Source organism: Dendropsophus ebraccatus, chromosome 11, assembly GCF_027789765.1.
Source record: "Dendropsophus ebraccatus isolate aDenEbr1 chromosome 11, aDenEbr1.pat, whole genome shotgun sequence".
Taxonomy (NCBI): domain Eukaryota; kingdom Metazoa; phylum Chordata; class Amphibia; order Anura; family Hylidae; genus Dendropsophus; species Dendropsophus ebraccatus.
This window is the reverse complement of record NC_091464.1, coordinates 98,188,053-98,209,209: the sequence shown is the minus strand read 5'-3', so window position 1 is coordinate 98,209,209 and position 21,157 is coordinate 98,188,053. Positions and strand designations below refer to the sequence as shown.

The 21,157-nt window shown below is 40.7% G+C and overlaps 1 protein-coding gene across 3 annotated transcripts in view; it reads left to right on the top strand.

Annotated features, from left to right (window-relative positions):
* The first annotated feature begins 14,537 nt into the window (after positions 1–14,537).
* The window catches only part of LOC138767578 (neural cell adhesion molecule 1-like), a 176,758-nt gene continuing 170,138 nt past the window's right edge, over positions 14,538–21,157 (top strand). For all 3 annotated transcript variants that reach the window (XM_069945173.1, XM_069945174.1, XM_069945172.1), the window contains exon 1: positions 14,538–14,619. The gene's annotated coding sequence lies outside the window, so the exon portion shown is untranslated. The remainder of the gene's footprint in view (positions 14,620–21,157) is intronic.

The following is a 21,157-nucleotide window of genomic DNA, read 5'->3' as shown; positions in this document are numbered from 1 at the left end:
TAGTGATAATGGGGGACCTCAACTACCCAGATATAGATTGGGGTCACGGTTCAGCTAAATCCACAAAGGGGGGGAATTTCTTACCCTCCTGCAGGATAATTTTCTGGGCCAGTTTGTGGAGGAGCCAACTAGAAGTGATGCCTTGTTGGATCTGGTTATTTCTAACACCGCTGAGCTGGTTGGGGACGTCACTGTCCATGAACACCTGGGGAATAGTGACCACAATATAGTGACTTTTAGCTTAAAGTGTAGAAAAGAAAAACATGTTGGGAGGGCAAAAACTCTTAATTTTAAAAGGGCCAATTTTCCTGGGTTACGGGCAGAACTTCAGGGCATAGACTGGGAGCGGCTGCTGTCACATACGGATACAGCTAATAAATGGGAAATCTTCAAATCCACATTAAATAACTGTACTGCCTAATATATTCGTATGGGGAACAAATATAAACGGTTAAAATCCAATCCCACATGGCGACAACCGAGGTTAGAAGGGCTATAAAGGAGAAAAAAGGGGCATTCAAAAAATACAAATCAGAGGGGTCAGCTGTATACAGTACAGATCAGAGGGGTCAGCTGTATACAGTACAGATCAGAGGGGTCAGCTGTATACAGATCAGAGGGGTCAGCTGTAGCATTTAAACATTACAAAGAAGTCAACAAAACCTGTAAAAATGTAATAAAAGCAGCAAAAATTCACAATAAAAGGCAGGTAGCTATAGATAGCAAAAGAAACCCCCCCAAAAATTCTTCAAATATATTAATGCAAAAAAACCAAGGTCAGAGCATGTAGGACCCCTAAATAATGGCGACGGGGAGGTAATAACTGGGGATCAGGAGAAAGCTGAGTTACTTAATGGGTTCTTCAGTTCTATATATACAAAAGAGGATGGAGCTGTGGTGGGTGGGGCCAGTACTGAGGTGGGTGGGGCCAGTGCTGCTAACACATGTAATGTACTGAACTGGTTTACTATAGATATGGTCCAAGATAAATTAAATGAACTCAATGTAACCAAAGCTCCAGGGCCTGATGGATTGCACCCCAGAGTTCTTAGGGAACTCAGTTCTGTAATTTCTCTACCCTTGTATGAAATATTCAGTGATTCTTTGCTTACTGGTATTGTGCCGAGGGACTGGCGTAAGGCAAATGTAATGCCGATCTTCAAAAAGGGCTCTCGAACTTCCCCAGGTAACTATAGACCCGTAAGCTTAACGTCCATTGTGGGGAAACTATTTGAGGGGCTTATAAGGGACTACATCCAGGAAAATGTAGTGGTAATAGTATATAGGGGACTACATCCAGGAATATGTATGCTGGGGGGGGGGGAGGCGTGGTGGTCCCTGAGAGAGGGAGGAAGTTTTGTGGGTTTTTTTTTTTTCCCTTTTTTTCCTAAATGGCAGGTCATACTAGGTTATTAAGCTGGAATGTCCGAGGAATGGCAGATAGAGTAAAGAGAGCGGTAATTACTGAGGTTCTAAATAAACACCTACCTGCTATAGTCATACTTCTAGAAACACACATAACCAGTGAAACTTGGCTCTATTAAAAGGAATTGGGCGAAATTAGAGTTCCACTCTTTTGGCTCTTCCTATTTCTCTGGTATTTCAGTATTTATTCATAATAAGATTAACTTTACTATTAAATAATGTGAGGGACAGGAAGTACTCCGGCTTGGGGCAGCGTCCAGGTGGATCCCCTCTTCAAAGATTTTGTTCTGAGATGGGATGGTTTGACGCGTGGCACTGCCTCTATCCGGATAAAAAATTGTTTACCTGTTACCTCTTATGATGCAGCGTCGAGAATCGATCTGGTTCTCTGTAATATTATGGGTTTGAAGTTGGTAAACAAGATTAAAATCAAACCTCGAACAATTTCTGATCATACCCCCCTGTTGGTGGACATAGGTACATAGAGCTGGTCCTCTCCCATATAGAGTTAATCCTTATTGGTTGTCTGTTATTAACTGTGATGAGTTTATCAAAAGTGAACTTGAGGTCTTTTGGAAGATTAATAAAAACTCTGCAGATCTTTTAGTTGTGTGGGACGCCCTGAAGGCTTTTTGAGGGGCGTACTATTCAAGCAAATTTGCTGGAAAACGAAATCCTTTTCCAAAAAGGAATCAGAACTCTTGAGGGTGGTGGAGGTGGCTGCTCAGAAATATGATCAAACCCTACAGCAGGATGATTGGTTAGGGTTGCAGTCTGCTCAGAAGAAATACTCCGAGTTCCTAATGAAAAAGGTACAACCTAAACAATTCTTCCAGGGTCAGAGGAGGTATGTTGAAGGAGGCAAACCGAATAAAATACTAGCTCATATTCTTAAAGACCAAAGAAATAGGCAAGATATAACTAGTATAAGGGGGAGGGATGGTCACCTAGTAACGGGTAAGGCAGAGATAGAAAAGGAGTTTTTGAATTTCTTTACCTCATTATATAGATCGGGCAGTTCTGATTAATGATTTTTTGAGTTCTCTGGATCTTCCAGCTCTCCAGGAAGACTCTCGTGACATGTTAGATCGTGACATCTCTTTGGAGGAGCTGGAAGAGGCATTAAAATCTATTTCTGGTAATTCCTTCCCGGGCAGTGATGGTCTTCCTTTCCAGATTTACAGAAATTTTTCTAGCTCTCTCCTTCCCATGCTGCTTGAGGTTTTTAATGAATCCTGTAAGAAAGGGAAACTTCCACTCTCCATGAGGGAAGCCAAGATAATTGTTATCAGCAAAAAAGGAAAAGATCCTTCTGAAATGGTCATATCGTCCCATTTCTCTACTTAACACAGATGTTAAATTATTTGCCAGAATTATAGCCAGGAGATTGACTGGTGTGATTCAAACCTTAATTGGCCCTGAGCAAGGGGGTTTTATTCCAGGTCGTACTGTACATGACAATGTTTTAAGAGTATTTGCCAATATCCAACATGGGGTCCCGGGTTCCTGCTCCATCCTGTCCTTAGATGCCACTAAGGCGTTTGACAGGGTGGAGTGGGATCTTCTCTGGGCGACTTTAGATAAGATGGGGCTAGGCCCTCGGTTGGTGGGTTGGATTTGTACCCTATATGATTCCCCCCTTGCGAGATTGTCTATTAATGGTCGGGTGTCAGAATCTTTTCCTTTGAGCAGAGGTACCCGTCAGGGGTGTCCCCTCTCGCCTTTATTATTTGCTATTTATATTGAACCTCTGGCAGCATGGGTCCGGCAGCGCTCTGAATTTAGAGGCTTTGGGATGGAAGGAGCGGAAAGTAAAATCATTTTATATGCGGATGATCTGTTATTGTTTGTAGTGGATCCAGTTAACACTATTCCCGGTATAATTACTTCACTGGAAGGATTTGGAGCCTTATCAGGATTTGAGGTGAATTGGAGTCAATCATGTCTTTTACCTATAGATGAGGAGATTGGCAGATATGGGAGAGTTGCGTATTTTAAAAATGTCAGACCCCCTTGAGTACTTGGGTATCAAGCTTACCTCTAAAGGAGGCTCCTATATGACCGCCAATCTGATTCCTTTCATGAATGGATTGAATAATCGAATTGCCATTTGTAAAAAGCTTCCATTGACCATGGCTGACCGGATTTTTTTTCTGTTCAGCTCTCTCACGCAGCTAGCTGCACGTTAACTAAGGTATTTTTTAGGCCCACTAAGAGTAAGGTACTATTAATGTTGCAAGGTATTGATAAGTCTAAATTTATATGTTGACCTCTCTCTATGGAGAGAAGCCGAAAACCCAGGTAAAGGATGGTTTTTAAATTATATCTAGAGTTGGAATCCTGCAGTATTACCAGCTCGTTACTTATACGTCACTGACACAGATAAGACAATGTATCATGATTATAAGCCTGGAGAAAATGGCCCAAGTTTTATTATGGTCATCACATTTTATAGACAGATAAAAATATAGGGTGGTAACAAATGCTAATAAGGCATAGATAAGGCGGTGCTAGTGATTTAGATATTCAGTCATGCGCAATGGCATCTATATTAGTATTCATTATTATTATTCAAAAAGGTCAAGAAGGGTAGAACAATACATTCTCTGCAAAGATACTTTTTCATGAATCCAAGAGCACAATGTATTTGTTTTCCATAAATTGTTTATAGATAAGTGTCTCTGGGTCCTTGGGGATTGTGTCTACAAATGATAACTTTCCAGGAGTTGTTCTCAGTGACGTGCTTCCAGCATTCCTCTTCTTCATCCAGAACATCTCTCTGTCACCCTCTGATCACGCTCTCATCACGCTCTGATCATCTCCAGTCTCTTAAGAGGGCAATATATATAGGTGTAGTCATACAGGTACGGTGCAGGTAGGTAAAATCGTATCGCTGGCCTTATCATTCCCCCATTTGACATCCGTGGAGCATGGATATGGTTCATCACTGGTGGTTGGGTCGTAGCCGGAGGTTTTAAGGACTCTACCCTCAGTCGCAGGTTGATCAAGGGACCACAGGTGAGAATATCCTCCAAGTACTAGTACAGCATCCAACCTCCAGAAATGTCCAGGCGGCACAGATTCAAGAGAACCGATAAGAGAAAGAAAGCATAGTAACGTTAGTCTCTTATATGAGGGTGAAGCTTCTTCCTGTTTGTCGAGGTTTTATACGAGAGAAAATACACATGAACACTTTTACTGAAAAACAGATCAGTATTGTGCATAAGACCACTTGGAAGAGACCCTGAAGGACTCCCATTAGTTTATGGGCATCACCATAGGATAGACAAAGATAGTACCATACGTTTTATTGAAAGTTATAGATGGCGGAACAAACTTACAGCAGATGTGGTAGTAAGATCTGCAATAACCGAAAGAAAATACTAAACAATGGGTGAGTCTGTACAGTATACATCAATATACAGCTTAGTTACAACAAGACAAATAAAAGCTTATTATCAATACTCAAACAATCATATATATATGACAAATACCTCTCCGGATTTTATCAAAATAACCAAACCTTATTGTCTCATCACTCCTGTCCCTAAGATTTGTCCCTAATCTTGACTACAGATGTAGCCCCCTTCTCTAGGTCCCTTTACCGTAGGACTGCTTTAAAGGTAAGACAATCCTCCGTCCCGAACCTAACCTAGTCTCCTGTCACTCCTACGTCTCCCTGTGACACTGAGTGATCAGACAATAAGTTCTTCACTGTATATAACAGACGTGACTCTATCACAAGGACTCTACCACTTTGGTATCATGTGGGTATTGGAAAGTCACAAAAACTAACTTTAAAAAGTTTCTGAAAATAAAAAGTTTAGATGTGAACAAATCTTATCTCATGGCAAAAGCAAAATGAAAAGTTGATTGATACATAAACCAAAAACAGCATAACAGGTAAATGCAATAACATCTCCACAATGTGACCTACTATGTAACCTCTAGATTCACTTATAATAACCAATTAGTGAATTCACAATCTTCAGTAAGGGATTCTCAAAATTCCCACTTCTTTTTAGTCTTTTTACTTCATTTTGTACCTAGAAAACGTCTTTATGATTAGATCACACAGGACTAATGACTGGTCGCATGGTCACATCTCTTCCTGTACATAATCATATAGTATTATACATATACCAATAATATGAAGTGACTGGGCGCTTATTACCGATATAATATTTGGATCCTACTGAATTGTCTCTTGTCTGACTGAGATCATCATATATTACACATAAGATAACCACCATAGAAATAAAAGCAAAGTGTAAACCATACATCACCTAAGGTTTCAAAGCCTTTTTATGAGAATAATATATATCATATGATCCTTTTTGTAATAGTAGCATTGGTATGGATCCTTTATCCTTAAACCCATCTTTTGACTGACAGGCCTCTTTACAGACACTTGGATTCTTGGCCTCAGTTATATCGCTTCTTTTAGGGCCACTAGTATCACCTCAGACATTGGCTTTGTCGTCTCCCATAGTTTTGTCTGACCTGTAAAGAAGACACCAATACAGACAAGGACATACCTATATGGACCACCTGCGGCAGGTGGATGACGTCCACTTACATTCCCTGAAACAGGCAGGAAGATGACAGACTATGCAGACAGGCACTTTACGGTGTTACTTACAGTAGGTTATGACAGCTGTAGATAATACAGCCGTACACAACCCTCTCTGCTATATTTGTTGTCCCCTGGGCCGCCCAATGTGAGGATACTACACCACATTACACATGGCTTCCTTCTGCTGGTTTTGTCAGATAACTTACAGTGGGATACAAGGCTGTCGGCAAATAGTTATTGGATGCCATCTTTACCCTGTACCTCCTCTCCATCCGCTGGTCTCACAGCTTGTTGCTGATTGTCTCTGGAAAAGACTTAAAAACAAACAGATCCACATCTCCTCCTCCACCTGTACACTATGTACGGTTACCTCAGGAAGAGACCGGAAACATCTCCCCATTCCCTTGTACGCTTTGTACGCTGTTACCTTGGGAAGAGCACAGAAACCACCGCATCACCATCTTCATCCATCATCCATCACCCTTTAGGCTTCAGGGTTTGTCTGCGTGAACGTTGCGTCAGCCGCTCTATGGCAGCTTTTTGGTAAGCCCAGGGACCAAACAAATCTCTAATTTGCCAATTAACCCATAATGGTGGGCTTCATATAGACATCTGCACAGTTACCTTCAACCATCTTACATGTCTCAGTGATTGTCCTCACCTCCAGCTTATGGCAGGAGCGGTTTCTGCAGTGGAACGTCACACTGCATGGCGGTCACCATATATCCTTGCGTCTTGTGTCATCCATCTTTGAAAAGTCTGGGATAATCTACAATGAAAACTTTTAAACTTTCATTAATATTTGGGCTTTCAATTACATTTTCATCTTTCACAATTTAAAATATCAAACACAATAAGTAATAAAAACATCCTTATTCAAAAATAAAAAAATTTGTACGGTGTTTAAAAAAAATTTAAAACATCAAAATTGGCTACTCCATCAAAATGGGCTGCTCCCATTTCCATTCACCTCTATCCCCTCCCCCATTTGAATCTACATCAAGAGGCAACAGAGATGCTGGATTCAATGCACTTAGCAAAAAAATATATATTGGGGGCATAAGGAGTGCAGACTTGAGCCATGGATATGGGTTTGTTTTTTACTAGGGATAAAAATACATATATATTCATGAGCTAAGTCTGCCATAATCATCACAAAACTGTTAACCCTAAAAGTAAAAACATAAAAAAAATTAAATAAATCCGCTGAAATGAATATTCCTTCAATACGCTGCTCTTATCAGTAAACAGAACGCTCTGTGCCTCACTTCTAACCTTGAGCAGTGAGCAGTAAAATCATAGATACAAGAGTTAAAACTTCTTGGATTTTTTTTTTTTTTTTTCTAACATCCTTGAAGTTACAGAAGATATCAGATGTGCTCCTATACACCAGACTGTAACCTTGGACAGTGGCACACATACTTATAACTTAGTAGGAAAAAAAAAAACTATTTGCATAGAACTTATTAGGATAGATGTGTACACATATATACACATATATATATATACTTGTTAAATAAAGTTACATAGAAATATATATATATTTTACTGTAGTAAACTACTTCCTCTTAGAAATATCATACGTTGGGGACACACACTTAAAGAAAATCTGTTTACAATATATATTGGGATACATATATATACCTACAACATACTTTTTAAATACAAATGTGTAAGTTACAGTAATAAGTTACTACAGGCTCCTTATACCATTGGGTTCTTAATAAGTGCACAAAATTCTGCGTTTGATCTTTACCAATTATCACTTTCTCTTGACATTCCTAATAAAACGTACTTTTTCTCTCTGACTCCTACTGACACTTCCGTATAACAATCTTATACACTAACAGGTCTACTAGACCCAGCTCCTTCAAACAGTCTCTATACTTTTCCTTTCAACAAACCTTTGTCTAACTTTCCTCACCCTCAGGTAATAATATTTCTTAATAAATGTGCAAAACAGTTGTTAGACTCTATCGGAGAGTCCTGTGCCCGCCCCCTCAGTGACACTAAGCAGTATGGGCGGGGGACAGAAATGCCAGGAGTTAAAATGGCCACCGGACTAGATAACCGGATATAGGGGTGTTGGCTTAGGGCATGGTTTTGAGACGTCACAAATATAATACAGACGTGGATGATATGTGGGAGTGGTTGGCTCTCAGTCGCCATCTTTGGTTACAGAAAAGTGGCGTACATAACTAAATACACGTTTTATGATCGGGACAACAGAAAATGATCAACATTTTGTAACAAGTCACATACTACTTCTAAAGGGGAACACCAGCTTAGTAAAACTGGCTGAAATATAGTATAATGTAGGAGCGTACATTACATTACACTAACAGCTCTGATTCTCTTTTTTTTTTTCTAATGCTGCTTGCATGTGATCTGCAGCCCTCAGAGCTGGTTGATGGCCTTGTACAAAACATAACAAATAACACACATTATGTGCCAAAATCATTGTATGCTGCTTCACTACGCAGCATTCATTAACCCCTTTTCAGCTCTCTCAGCACTGTATCTAGCAATGAGCTGGACTGTTCTCCTCGTCCATCTCCACTTATATGGTATTATAAACTATTTCAGGTTAGGCTGCCCACTTCAAAAGGCATTGGTCTTACAATCAGGTCAGGGGCACTTTAAATCAAAGTAACTACTTCAACAGCTGACCAAGGGGAAGATTCCTGCAGAACATAGGGTCTATATGCCACCATTGGAGGTAGGTTGGCTTTTCGCAGGATCTGGGGTTTGTATACAGATATAAACTGGGTGCAATGGTGTAACATAATGATGTGGCTTGGGTCTGCCACACACACTACAATATTCTGTCTTATCTAGATATTGTTGGTCACCGGCACATGACATGTCCACCCAGCTGGACCTGTGCTTCCCACCCATTATCCTGAATGTTTTCCTTCTGTCCGACCCTCTGGCTCTCATCTATCTACTCCACACCCTCCCCTCTTAGAACTCTAATCCTTGATTCCCCCTTAGGAATAGTACTTACATTGACCCTAAGGTTCCTGGAAATTCCAAGGACCCATTTGCCCTGCATGTTACATGTAGGTCTGGTTACCTACCCACAAGGCAAAAATAAGTGTGCACAGGAGTGTGAGTGGTTTCCCAGGTGTTGGTCAGAGAGCCAGAGGTTGGTGGGGCTAAGGCATGTATCTGCCTTCATATCAAACCTCCTAAAGATCTGTTCTAGATCTTACACTGCATCTTCTCATGCCCATCGCTAACTATATCTTAGCTGTTCAATTTCCCATAGCCCTCCCATAAAGATGATGGGTTCCTCTTTAGTGAACATCTGTCCCATTCTCACCCTGATCCTAGATAGCTTATAGGGGACTCTCCAGACCTGTCTAGGTCTTGTCTAGTAGGCTCCTGCTTGCGGTGGGATGCCTTCCCTCTTTGCTCTCTCCTTCTAGGAGGCAAGAATCGTCCACGGATCTACTGATCCATGCCGTGTATGTCGGTAAGCCTTCCACAAGGCAAACCCAAGGAGTGGAACTAATACAAGTACTGTTTCCACCATCCTCTGGACAGATAATTCTCAGTTCAGGAACCCATTCATACAAAGAGTCTATGCGCCTACTGTCTGTGACCTTGCAGCTGTTCTCGATGCCATGCTGTATTACAAGGGTTAAGCATTAATCACAGCCTCCCCGTAAGGACATAGAAGTGAATAAGTTCGGCAATCCCTTTTCTTAATTCAGCATGAATACAGCAACAGCTTATCTCAATCACACCACAGTTTGCGACGGCAATGCAGCACTTTAACCTTGTCCTATCCTGGGTTACAGAGTTCTTTGTCTAACAAATAGACTCAGCTTTACAAACATATATAGAGAACGCAGGTGTGACGGGAATCTCATTAGATCCGCTCCCCTGAGGCACAGATAGTACGTAAGAAAGGAAAGTCTTTCTTACCTGGCCAGTTATATCTGTGCGTCCGATGACGGATAAATCACCACATCCCGTCAGTCTGCGTTCTGGTTGCAAGCGGCTGAGTCCCGGTTCGGACGCCAAATTGATAAGTCTAAATTTATATGTTGACCTCTCTCTATGGAGAGAAGCCGAAAACCCAGGTAAAGGATGGTTTTTAAATTATATCTAGAGTTGGAATCCTGCAGTATTACCAGCTCGTTACTTATACGTCACTGACACAGATAAGACAATGTATCATGATTATAAGCCTGGAGAAAATGGCCCAAGTTTTATTATGGTCATCACATTTTATAGACAGATAAAAATATAGGGTGGTAACAAATGCTAATAAGGCATAGATAAGGCGGTGCTAGTGATTTAGATATTCAGTCATGCGCAATGGCATCTATATTAGTATTCATTATTATTATTCAAAAAGGTCAAGAAGGGTAGAACAATACATTCTCTGCAAAGATACTTTTTCATGAATCCAAGAGCACAATGTATTTGTTTTCCATAAATTGTTTATAGATAAGTGTCTCTGGGTCCTTGGGGATTGTGTCTACAAATGATAACTTTCCAGGAGTTGTTCTCAGTGACGTGCTTCCAGCATTCCTCTTCTTCATCCAGAACATCTCTCTGTCACCCTCTGATCACGCTCTCATCACGCTCTGATCATCTCCAGTCTCTTAAGAGGGCAATATATATAGGTGTAGTCATACAGGTACGGTGCAGGTAGGTAAAATCGTATCGCTGGCCTTATCAGTATAGGATCCAATACCAAGAAAAGTTTATCTTTTATTTATAGGTATATAACACTAAATTCACAATATGAACATGGGCACAGATTTGCTTACCGATCCAGATGGGAAAAGGAGCTAGGCCCTCTGAGCGAGGACACCTGGAGCTAAATAATGAGTAATGTACCAAAGGTTTCACTCTCAGAGGGTCACAGATTGGTTCAATTTAGGATTTTGCATGCATCGTACTATTCCCCATTACTGCTTTCTCGTATGGGAGGAAGAAATGATTCCTCTTGTCCGAGATGCCAGGAGGAACGTGCGGGCCGGGGTCATATGTTTTGGGGGTGCCGCGCTCTAGGCAAATACTGGGAGGGGATTTTTCATCTCTTGGAGACGAAGTTTAACTGTACTATATCTTTCGTTCTCCAGAGATAGCAGTATTAGGAGATTCACCTAATGGGACTGATGATATTATAAGAGGGCTGATTATTAAAGAGGACCAATCACCTAAAAATCACTATCCCTATAATAAAAGATTCTCTGTCCCTAAGTCTATTCCTGAAGATACAGACTGCCTGTGCAGTCTGTATCTTATGCTTTTACCTAATCCAGTATAGCGGAGAAGTAAGGCCGGGGGCGGCCATCTTGATGACGTCACAGTGGTGCGTTCCAACGCTGGAACGCAAGGGACGTAATCAAGATGGCGCCCGGCTTTACTGCACCGCTACAGAGGAGTAGGTAAAGTATAAGATACAGACTGCAAAGGCAGTCTGTATCTTCATGAAGTTTATTTCTGAAGATACAGACTGCACAGGCAGTCTGTATCTTATACTTTACCCACTCCTCTGTAGCGGTGCAGTAAAGCCGGGCGCCATCTTGATTACGTCCCTTGCGTTCCAGCGCTGGAACGCACCACTGACGTCATCAAGATGGCCGCCCCCGGCCTTACTGCTCCACTCTGCTCCGCTCCGCAGCTATAGGTAAAAGAATAAGATACAGACTGCAAAGGCAGTCTGTATCTTCAGGAATACACTTATAGGCCCAGTTAGGGCATTCATACACAGCGATCTCGCGCTGTATAGCGCGGGATCACTGTGTACTTACAGAGCGGTGGCAAAGGCTCATGGGAGCCCTTCCTGCCGCTCGGCATGCCGGGAGCTTCCTGTCGCGCGCCGGCTCTTTTCAAAAGAGCCGGCGCGAGACAGGAAAAGAAAATCGGTATATTGTGAAAACGCGGCCCTAAAAGTAATTATTTCATATTACAAATATTATTAAAATAACAATTTTAATCTAATTATCGAAAAAAATTTTTTTTAATTTCCGCCCATGATTGGTTCTCTTTAAATGTTTGTTTTACGCTAGATAAGTTATTCTAAGGAACTGGAGAGCCCCCAGGGCCCCAACGTTTACTGAATGGGAAAACCTGAGAAACCAACTTTATCAATATGAAAGGATTTGGTACTCTGGAAAGGGAGCTAGAGGGAGGGGGAGGATCCAACGTCTTTGGAAAAAATGGCAAGTGACACCTGATATATTAACCTTGTTTATTTATTAAATTATTTTGAAAAAAAATAAAATGATGGGAAGGATAATTTTTATTTATTTATTTATTTTTAATTCTTTTCTCTCTCCTCTCGGAAGGGCAGCCACGCCCGGGGTTGGGGGGTAGGGGTGAGGAGGCCGGGGTTGGGGATAAGATTGGTGGGGAGGGGGGAGGGGGTGGAAGGGTTCTGGGGTTAAGGGATGTTATACATGTGTACTTCTTTTCCTTTGTGAAAATGGCCCTTGAAGGTACTAAGTAGGGTCTCTGTCTTTGGTATATAAATGTATCCGTGGTGAATGCTTTAGTAATGGATAGACTGAATGAATTCTTGGCCTTTTTGGTCACTGTTATGCTGTTATGTCATGCGGACTTGGAATGTACATATTGTTGAATCTGTACTTATATTCGCATCCCTTTTGTAAAATATTCTTGTAAATTTTTGATAAAATTGTAAAAATAAAGATTTGAATTTAAAAAAAGTACACACCATGAACACTAACTACGCACCATGATAACATACTACGCACCATGATAACATACTACGCACCATGAACACTAACTACGCACCATGATAACATACTACGCACCATGAACACTAACTACGCACCATGATAACATACTACGCACCATGAACACTAACTACGCACCATGATAACATACTACACACCATGAACACTAACTACACACCATGATAACATACTACGCACCATGAACACTAACTACGCACCATGATAACATACTACACACCATGAACACTAACTACGCACCATGATAACATACTACGCACCATGAACACTAACTACGCACCATGATAACATACTACACACCATGAACACTAACTACACACCATGATAACATACTACGCACCATGAACACTAACTACGCACCATGATAACATACTACACACCATGAACACTAACTACACACCATGATAACATACTACACACCATGAACACTAACTACGCACCATGATAACATACTATGCACCATGAACACTAACTACGCACCATGAACACTAACTACACACCATGAACACTAACTACACACCATGAACACTAACTACACACCATGAACACTAACTACACACCATGAACACTAACTACACACCATGAACACTAACTACACACCATGAACACTAACTACAGACCATGATAACATACTACACACCATGAACACTAACTACACACCATGAACACTAACTACACACCATGAACACTAACTACACACCATGAACACTAACTACAGACCATGAACACTAACTACAGACCATGAACACTAACTACAGACCATGATAACATACTACACACCATGAACACTAACTACAGACCATGAACACTAACTACAGACCATGATAACATACTACACACCATGAACACTAACTACACACCATGATAACATACTACGCACCATGATAACATACTACACACCATGAACACTAACTACACACCATGATAACATACTACGCACCATGATAACATACTACACACCATGAACACTAACTACACACCATGAACACTAACTACACACCATGAACACTAACTACACACCATGAACACTAACTACACACCATGAACACTAACTACACACCATGATAACATACTACGCACCATGATAACATACTACACACCATGAACACTAACTACACACCATGAACACTAACTACACACCATGAACACTAACTACACACCATGAACACTAACTACACACCATGATAACATACTACACACCATGATAACATACTACACACCATAACAACATACTACACACCATAACAACATACTACACACCATAACAACATACTACACACCATAACAACATACTACACACCATAACAACATACTACACACCATAACAACATACTACACACCATAACAACATACTACACACCATAACAACATACTACACACCATGACAACATACTACACACCATGACAACATACTACATACCATGATAACATACTACACACCATGATAACATACTACACACCATGATAACATACTACACACCATGGTAACACACTACATAACATGAACACTCACTACACACCATGAACACTAACTCTACACTGTGATCACACACTACACAACATGAACACTAACTACACACCATGATAACACACTACACAACGTGATCAGACACTACAAAACATGGTAACACACTACAAGGTGGGAAAGTCATGTGATAAGTAAAAGCATTCCAAACATTTCCACATCTGGTCCGATGGGAAAAATAAGACTTTAAGAAGAAAACTGGCTGCAGCAGGGATGGGGTTAATATATGATTGACATTGAGGTCAGCCAATAGCATTCCTGGTGTGATAAGAAATGAGGTCCAGCTGCTCATATTTGTGTGGAGATGGCGGAAGGAACATTGCTCCTGTCTTCTCAGGACTGAAGCGGAGGTAAGCCAATAATCCGTCTATATATAAGGCTGGGGTATTACTGTATAGAGGTACGCCAATAACCCATCTATATGTAAGGCTGGGGTATTACTGTATAGAGGTACGCCAATAACCCATCTATATGTAAGGCTGGGGTATTACTATATAGAGGTAAGCCAATAATCCGTCTATATGTAAGGCTGGGGTATTACTGTATAGAGGTAAGCCAATAATCCGTCTATATGTAAGGCTCAGGTATTACTGTATAGAGGTAAGCCAATAATCCATCTATATGTAAGGCTGGGGTATTACTGTATAGAGGTAAGGCTCAGGTATTACTGTATAGAGGTAAGCCAATAATCCATCTATATGTAAGGCTGGGGTATTACTATATAGAGGTAAGCCAATAATCCATCTATATGTAAGGCTGGGGTATTACTGTATAGAGGTAAGCCAATAATCCGTCTATATGTAAGGCTGGGGTATTACTGTATAGAGGTAAGCCAATAATCCATCTATATGTAAGGCTGGGGTAATACTGTATAGAGGTAAGCCAATAATCCATCTATATGTAAGGCTGGGGTATTACTGTATAGAGGTAAGCCAATAATCCATCTATATATAAGGCTGGGGTATTACTGTATAGAGGTAAGCCAATAATCCATCTATATGTAAGGCTGGGGTATTACTGTATAGAGGTAAGCCAATAATCCATCTATATGTAAGGCTGGGGTATTACTGTATAGAGGTAAGCCAATAATCCATCTATATGTAAGGCTGGGGTATTACTGTATAGAGGTAAGCCAATAATCCGTCTATATGTAAGGCTCAGGTATTACTGTATAGAGGTAAACCAATAATCCATCTATATGTAAGGCTGGGGTATTACTGTATAGAGGTAAGCCAATAATCCATCTATATGTAAGGCTGGGGTATTACTGTATAGAGGTAAGCCAATAATCCATCTATATATAAGGCTGGGGTATTACTGTATAGAGGTAAGCCAATAATCCATCTATATATAAGGCTGGGGTAATACTGTATAGAGGTAAGCCAATAATCCATCTATATGTAAGGCTCAGGTATTACTGTATAGAGGTAAGCTAATAATCCATCTATATGTAAGGCTGGGGTATTACTGTATAGAGGTAAGCCAATAATCCATCTATATGTAAGGCTGGGGTATTACTGTATAGAGGTAAGCCAATAATCCATCTATATATAAGGCTGGGGTATTACTGTATAGAGGTAAGCCAATAATCCATCTATATGTAAGGCTGGGGTATTACTGTATAGAGGTAAGCCAATAATCCGTCTATATATAAGGCTGGGGTATTACTGTATAGAGGTAAGCCAATAATACGTCTATATATAAGGCTGGGGTATTACTGTATAGAGGTAAGCCAATAATCCATCTATATGTAAGGCTCAGGTATTACTGTATAGAGGTAAGCCAATAATCCATCTATATGTAAGGCTGGGGTATTACTGTATAGAGGTAAGCCAATAACCCATCTATATGTAAGGCTGGGGTATTACTGTATAGAGGTAGGGCAATAATCCATCTATATGTAAGGCTCAGGTATTACTGTATAGAGGTAAGCCAATAATCCATCTATATGTAAGGCTGGGGTATTACTGTATAGAGGTAAGCCAATAATCCATCTATATATAAGGCTCAGGTATTACTGTATAGAGGTAAGCCAATAATCCGTCTATATGTAAGGCTGGGGTATTACTGTATAGAGGTAAGCCAATAATCCGTCTATATGTAAGGCTGGGGTATTACTGTATAGAGGTAAGCCAATAATCCATCTATATGTAAGGCTGGGGTATTACTGTATAGAGGTAAGCCAATAATCCATCTATATGTAAGGCTGGGGTATTACTGTATAGAGGTAGGGCAATAATCCATCTATATGTAAGGCTGGGGTATTACTGTATAGAGGTAGGGCAATAATCCATCTATATGTAAGGCTGGGGTATTACTGTATAGAGGTAAGCCAATAATCCATCTATATGTAAGGCTGGGGTATTACTGTATAGAGGTAAGGCTCAGGTATTACTGTATAGAGGTAAGCCAATAATCCATCTATATGTAAGGCTCAGGTATTACTGTATAGAGGTAAGCCAATAATCCATCTATATGTAAGGCTGGGGTATTACTGTATAGAGGTAAGCCAATAACCCATCTATATGTAAGGCTGGGGTATTACTATATAGAGGTAAGCCAATAATCCATCTATATGTAAGGCTGGGGTATTACTGTATAGAGGTAAGCCAATAATCCATCTATATGTAAGGCTGGGGTATTACTGTATAGAGGTAGGGCAATAATCCATCTATATGTAAGGCTGGGGTATTACTGTATAGAGGTAAGCCAATAATCCATCTATATGTAAGGCTGGGGTATTACTGTATAGAGGTAAGGCTCAGGTATTACTGTATAGAGGTAAGCCAATAATCCATCTATATGTAAGGCTCAGGTATTACTGTATAGAGGTAAGCCAATAATCCATCTATATGTAAGGCTGGGGTATTACTGTATAGAGGTAAGCCAATAACCCATCTATATGTAAGGCTGGGGTATTACTATATAGAGGTAAGCCAATAATCCATCTATATGTAAGGCTGGGGTATTACTATATAGAGGTAAGCCAATAATCCATCTATATGTAAGGCTGGGGTATTACTATATAGAGGTAAGCCAATAATCCATCTATATATAAGGCTGGGGTATTACTGTATAGAGGTAAGCCAATAATCCATCTATATATAAGGCTGGGGTATTACTGTATAGAGGTAAGCCAATAATCCATCTATATGTAAGGCTGGGGTATTACTGTATAGAGGTAAGACAATAATCCATCTATATATAAGGCTGGGGTATTACTGTATAGAGGTAAGCCAATAATCCATCTATATATAAGGCTGGGGTATTACTGTATAGAGGTAAGCCAATAATCCATCTATATGTAAGGCTGGGGTATTACTGTATAGAGGTAAGGCAATAATCCATCTATATGTAAGGCTGGGGTATTACTGTATAGAGGTAGGGCAATAATCCATCTATATGTAAGGCTCAGGTATTACTGTATAGAGGTAAGGCAATAATCCATCTATATGTAAGGCTGGGGTAATACTGTATAGAGGTAAGCCAATAATCCATCTATATATAAGGCTGGGGTATTACTGTATAGAGGTAAGCCAATAATCCATCTATATATAAGGCTGGAGTATTACTGTATAGAGGTAAGCCAATAATCCATCTATATATAAGGCTGGGGTATTACTGTATAGAGGTAAGCCAATAATCCATCTATATGTAAGGCTCAGGTATTACTGTATAGAGGTAAGCCAATAATCCATCTATATGTAAGGCTGGGGTATTACTGTATAGAGGTAAGGCAATAATCCATCTATATGTAAGGCTGGGGTATTACTGTATAGAGGTAAGGCAATAATCCATCTATATGTAAGGCTGGGGTATTACTGTATAGAGGTAAGCCAATAATCCGTCTATATGTAAGGCTCAGGTATTACTGTATAGAGGTAAGCCAATAATCCATCTATATGTAAGGCTGGGGTATTACTGTATAGAGGTAAGCCAATAATCCATCTATATGTAAGGCTGGGGTATTACTGTATAGAGGTAAGCCAATAATCCATCTATATGTAAGGCTGGGGTATTACTGTATAGAGGTAAACCAATAATCCGTCTATATGTAAGGCTGGGGTATTACTGTATAGAGGTAAGCCAATAATCCATCTATATGTAAGGCTGGGGTATTACTGTATAGAGGTAAGACAATAATCCATCTATATGTAAGGCTGGGGTATTACTGTATAGAGGTAAGCCAATAATCCATCTATATGTAAGGCTCAGGTATTACTGTATAGAGGTAAGCCAATAATCCATCTATATGTAAGGCTCAGGTATTACTGTATAGAGGTAGGGCAATAATCCATCTATATGTAAGGCTGGGGTATTACTGTATAGAGGTAAGCCAATAATCCATCTATATGTAAGGCTGGGGTATTACTGTATAGAGGTAAACCAATAATCCATCTATATGTAAGGCTCAGGTATTACTGTATAGAGGTAAGCTAATAATCCATCTATATGTAAGGCTGGGGTATGACTGTATAGAGGTAAGCCAATAATCCATCTATATGTAAGGCTGGGGTATTACTGTATAGAGGTAAGCCAATAATCCATCTATATGTAAGGCTGGGGTATTACTGTATAGAGGTAAGCCAATAATCCATCTATATGTAAGGCTGGGGTATTACTGTATAGAGGTAAACCAATAATCCGTCTATATGTAAGGCTGGGGTATTACTGTATAGAGGTAAGCCAATAATCCATCTATATATAAGGCTCAGGTATTACTGTATAGAGGTAAGCCAATAATCCATCTATATGTAAGGCTGGGGTATTACTGTATAGAGGTAGGGCAATAATCCATCTATATGTAAGGCTGGGGTATTACTGTATAGAGGTAGGGCAATAATCCATCTATATGTAAGGCTGGGGTATTACTGTATAGAGGTAAGACAATAATCCATCTATATGTAAGGCTGGGGTATTACTGTATAGAGGTAAGACAATAATCCATCTATATGTAAGGCTGGGGTATTACTGTATAGAGGTAAGGCAATAATCCATCTATATGTAAGGCTGGGGTATTACTGTATAGAGGTAGGGCAATAATCCATCTATATGTAAGGCTGGGGTATTACTGTATAGAGGTAAGACAATAATCCATCTATATGTAAGGCTGGGGTATTACTGTATAGAGGTAAGGCAATAATCCATCTATATGTAAGGCTGGGGTATTACTGTATAGAGGTAAGACAATAATCCATCTATATGTAAGGCTGGGGTATTGGGTTTGTGTAGGGATCTTACAGTTTATGTATCTAAGCCAATGTGGTGCAACATTATTCTTTGAATCCTGAGTGTATTCTTTACTGTGCTGCTGTATCTAAGCCCATGCTGTGCAGTGTCCCACTATGTGCCCTGTGGTTGACTGTTAGACATTTGTACTGTTTATATGTTGTTTTGCTCTATTGTTATGTTGTTCTGATGTTTGAACTACTGTGGTTCAGCGGCAGCAGAAAGTGATGATACGGTAACGCTATACACTCAGCACAGAGAATCTAAAAGAGTGCCGAGCCAGGAGTTCACCCCCGCAAAGAGGAGAAGGCTTAATGGCCCCTAACAGAAGAGAAGCCGGAGTCTTCAGGAGAGTCGGCAGATCTATCCAGATGTTAGGACTTATTAGACAGGAGAGCCGGCTGATCTATCCAGACGTAGGGACTTCTATCCAGACGTAGGGACTTATTAGATAGGAGAGCCGGCTGATCTATCTAGACGTAGGGACCTATTAGACAGGAGAGCCGGCAGATCTATCCAGATGTTGGAATTTATTAGACAGGAGAGCCGGCTGATCTATCCAGATGTTAGGACTTATTAGACAGGAGAGCCGGCTGATCTATCCAGACGTAGGGACTTCTATCCAGACGTAGGGACTTATTAGATAGGAGAGCCGGCTGATCTATCTAGACGTAGGGACCTATTAGACAGGAGAGCCGGCAGATCTATCCAGATGTTGGAACTTATTAGACAGCAGAGCCGGCTGATCTATCCAGATGTAGGGACTTATTAGACAGGATAGCCGGCTGATCTATCCAGACGTAGGAACTTGTTAAACAGGATAGCCGGCTGATCTATCCAGACGTAGGGACTTGTTAAACAGGATAGCCGGCTGATCTATCTAGACGTAGGGACTTATGAGACAGGAGGGCCGGCTGATCTATCCAGATGTAGGGACTTATGAGACAGGAGGGCCGGCTGATCTATCCAGATGTAGGGACTTATTAGACAGGAGAGCTGGCTGATCTATCTAGTGGTTTGGTGGTTGCCGCATACACCCTGGAAAATTATCATTTATATTCCACCAATATAACAATATCTCGCACCATCATCTTACCGTGTAATAGGACCTTATATTCCAGAAGATTCATCTCATTGCAGGAGACTGGAGAAGAGTCCAGGAGGGTGCACTCACCATACAGAGCACTCAACACCCTGGGATATGTGTGATGTATATCGGCTCTGAGATATGTGTGATGTACAGGGCCGGTTTTAGACTAAATGTGGCCCTGGGCAAAGTTGAAGGTGGGGCCCCAAATGCTGAAATATTGTAGCAGCAATTTAAGGTCCCCATACATGTTACACTTTTGTTGCTGGTACCTGTTGCTCCTGGTGGGTTCGGCCATCAGTGTAAGGTGTATGGGGCTCTCTGGACAGTCCTCTGACAGATGATATCAGTGGACATAGGGGGTTAGGCTTGATGGAAAATCAACATCCAACCTCTTTGTTCTCAGAGAGACAAGCCACCATCAGATCTGTCTGACTATGGCTTACCCCTCCTATAGAGGACACAGGAACACTCAGCTGTGCCGAACATTCCTGTGTATGGGAGGATGGGGCCGGATGGGAGAAGGATTGTTCAGCCAGCAGCCACTGAAAGTGTACGGCCAATTTAAGGGC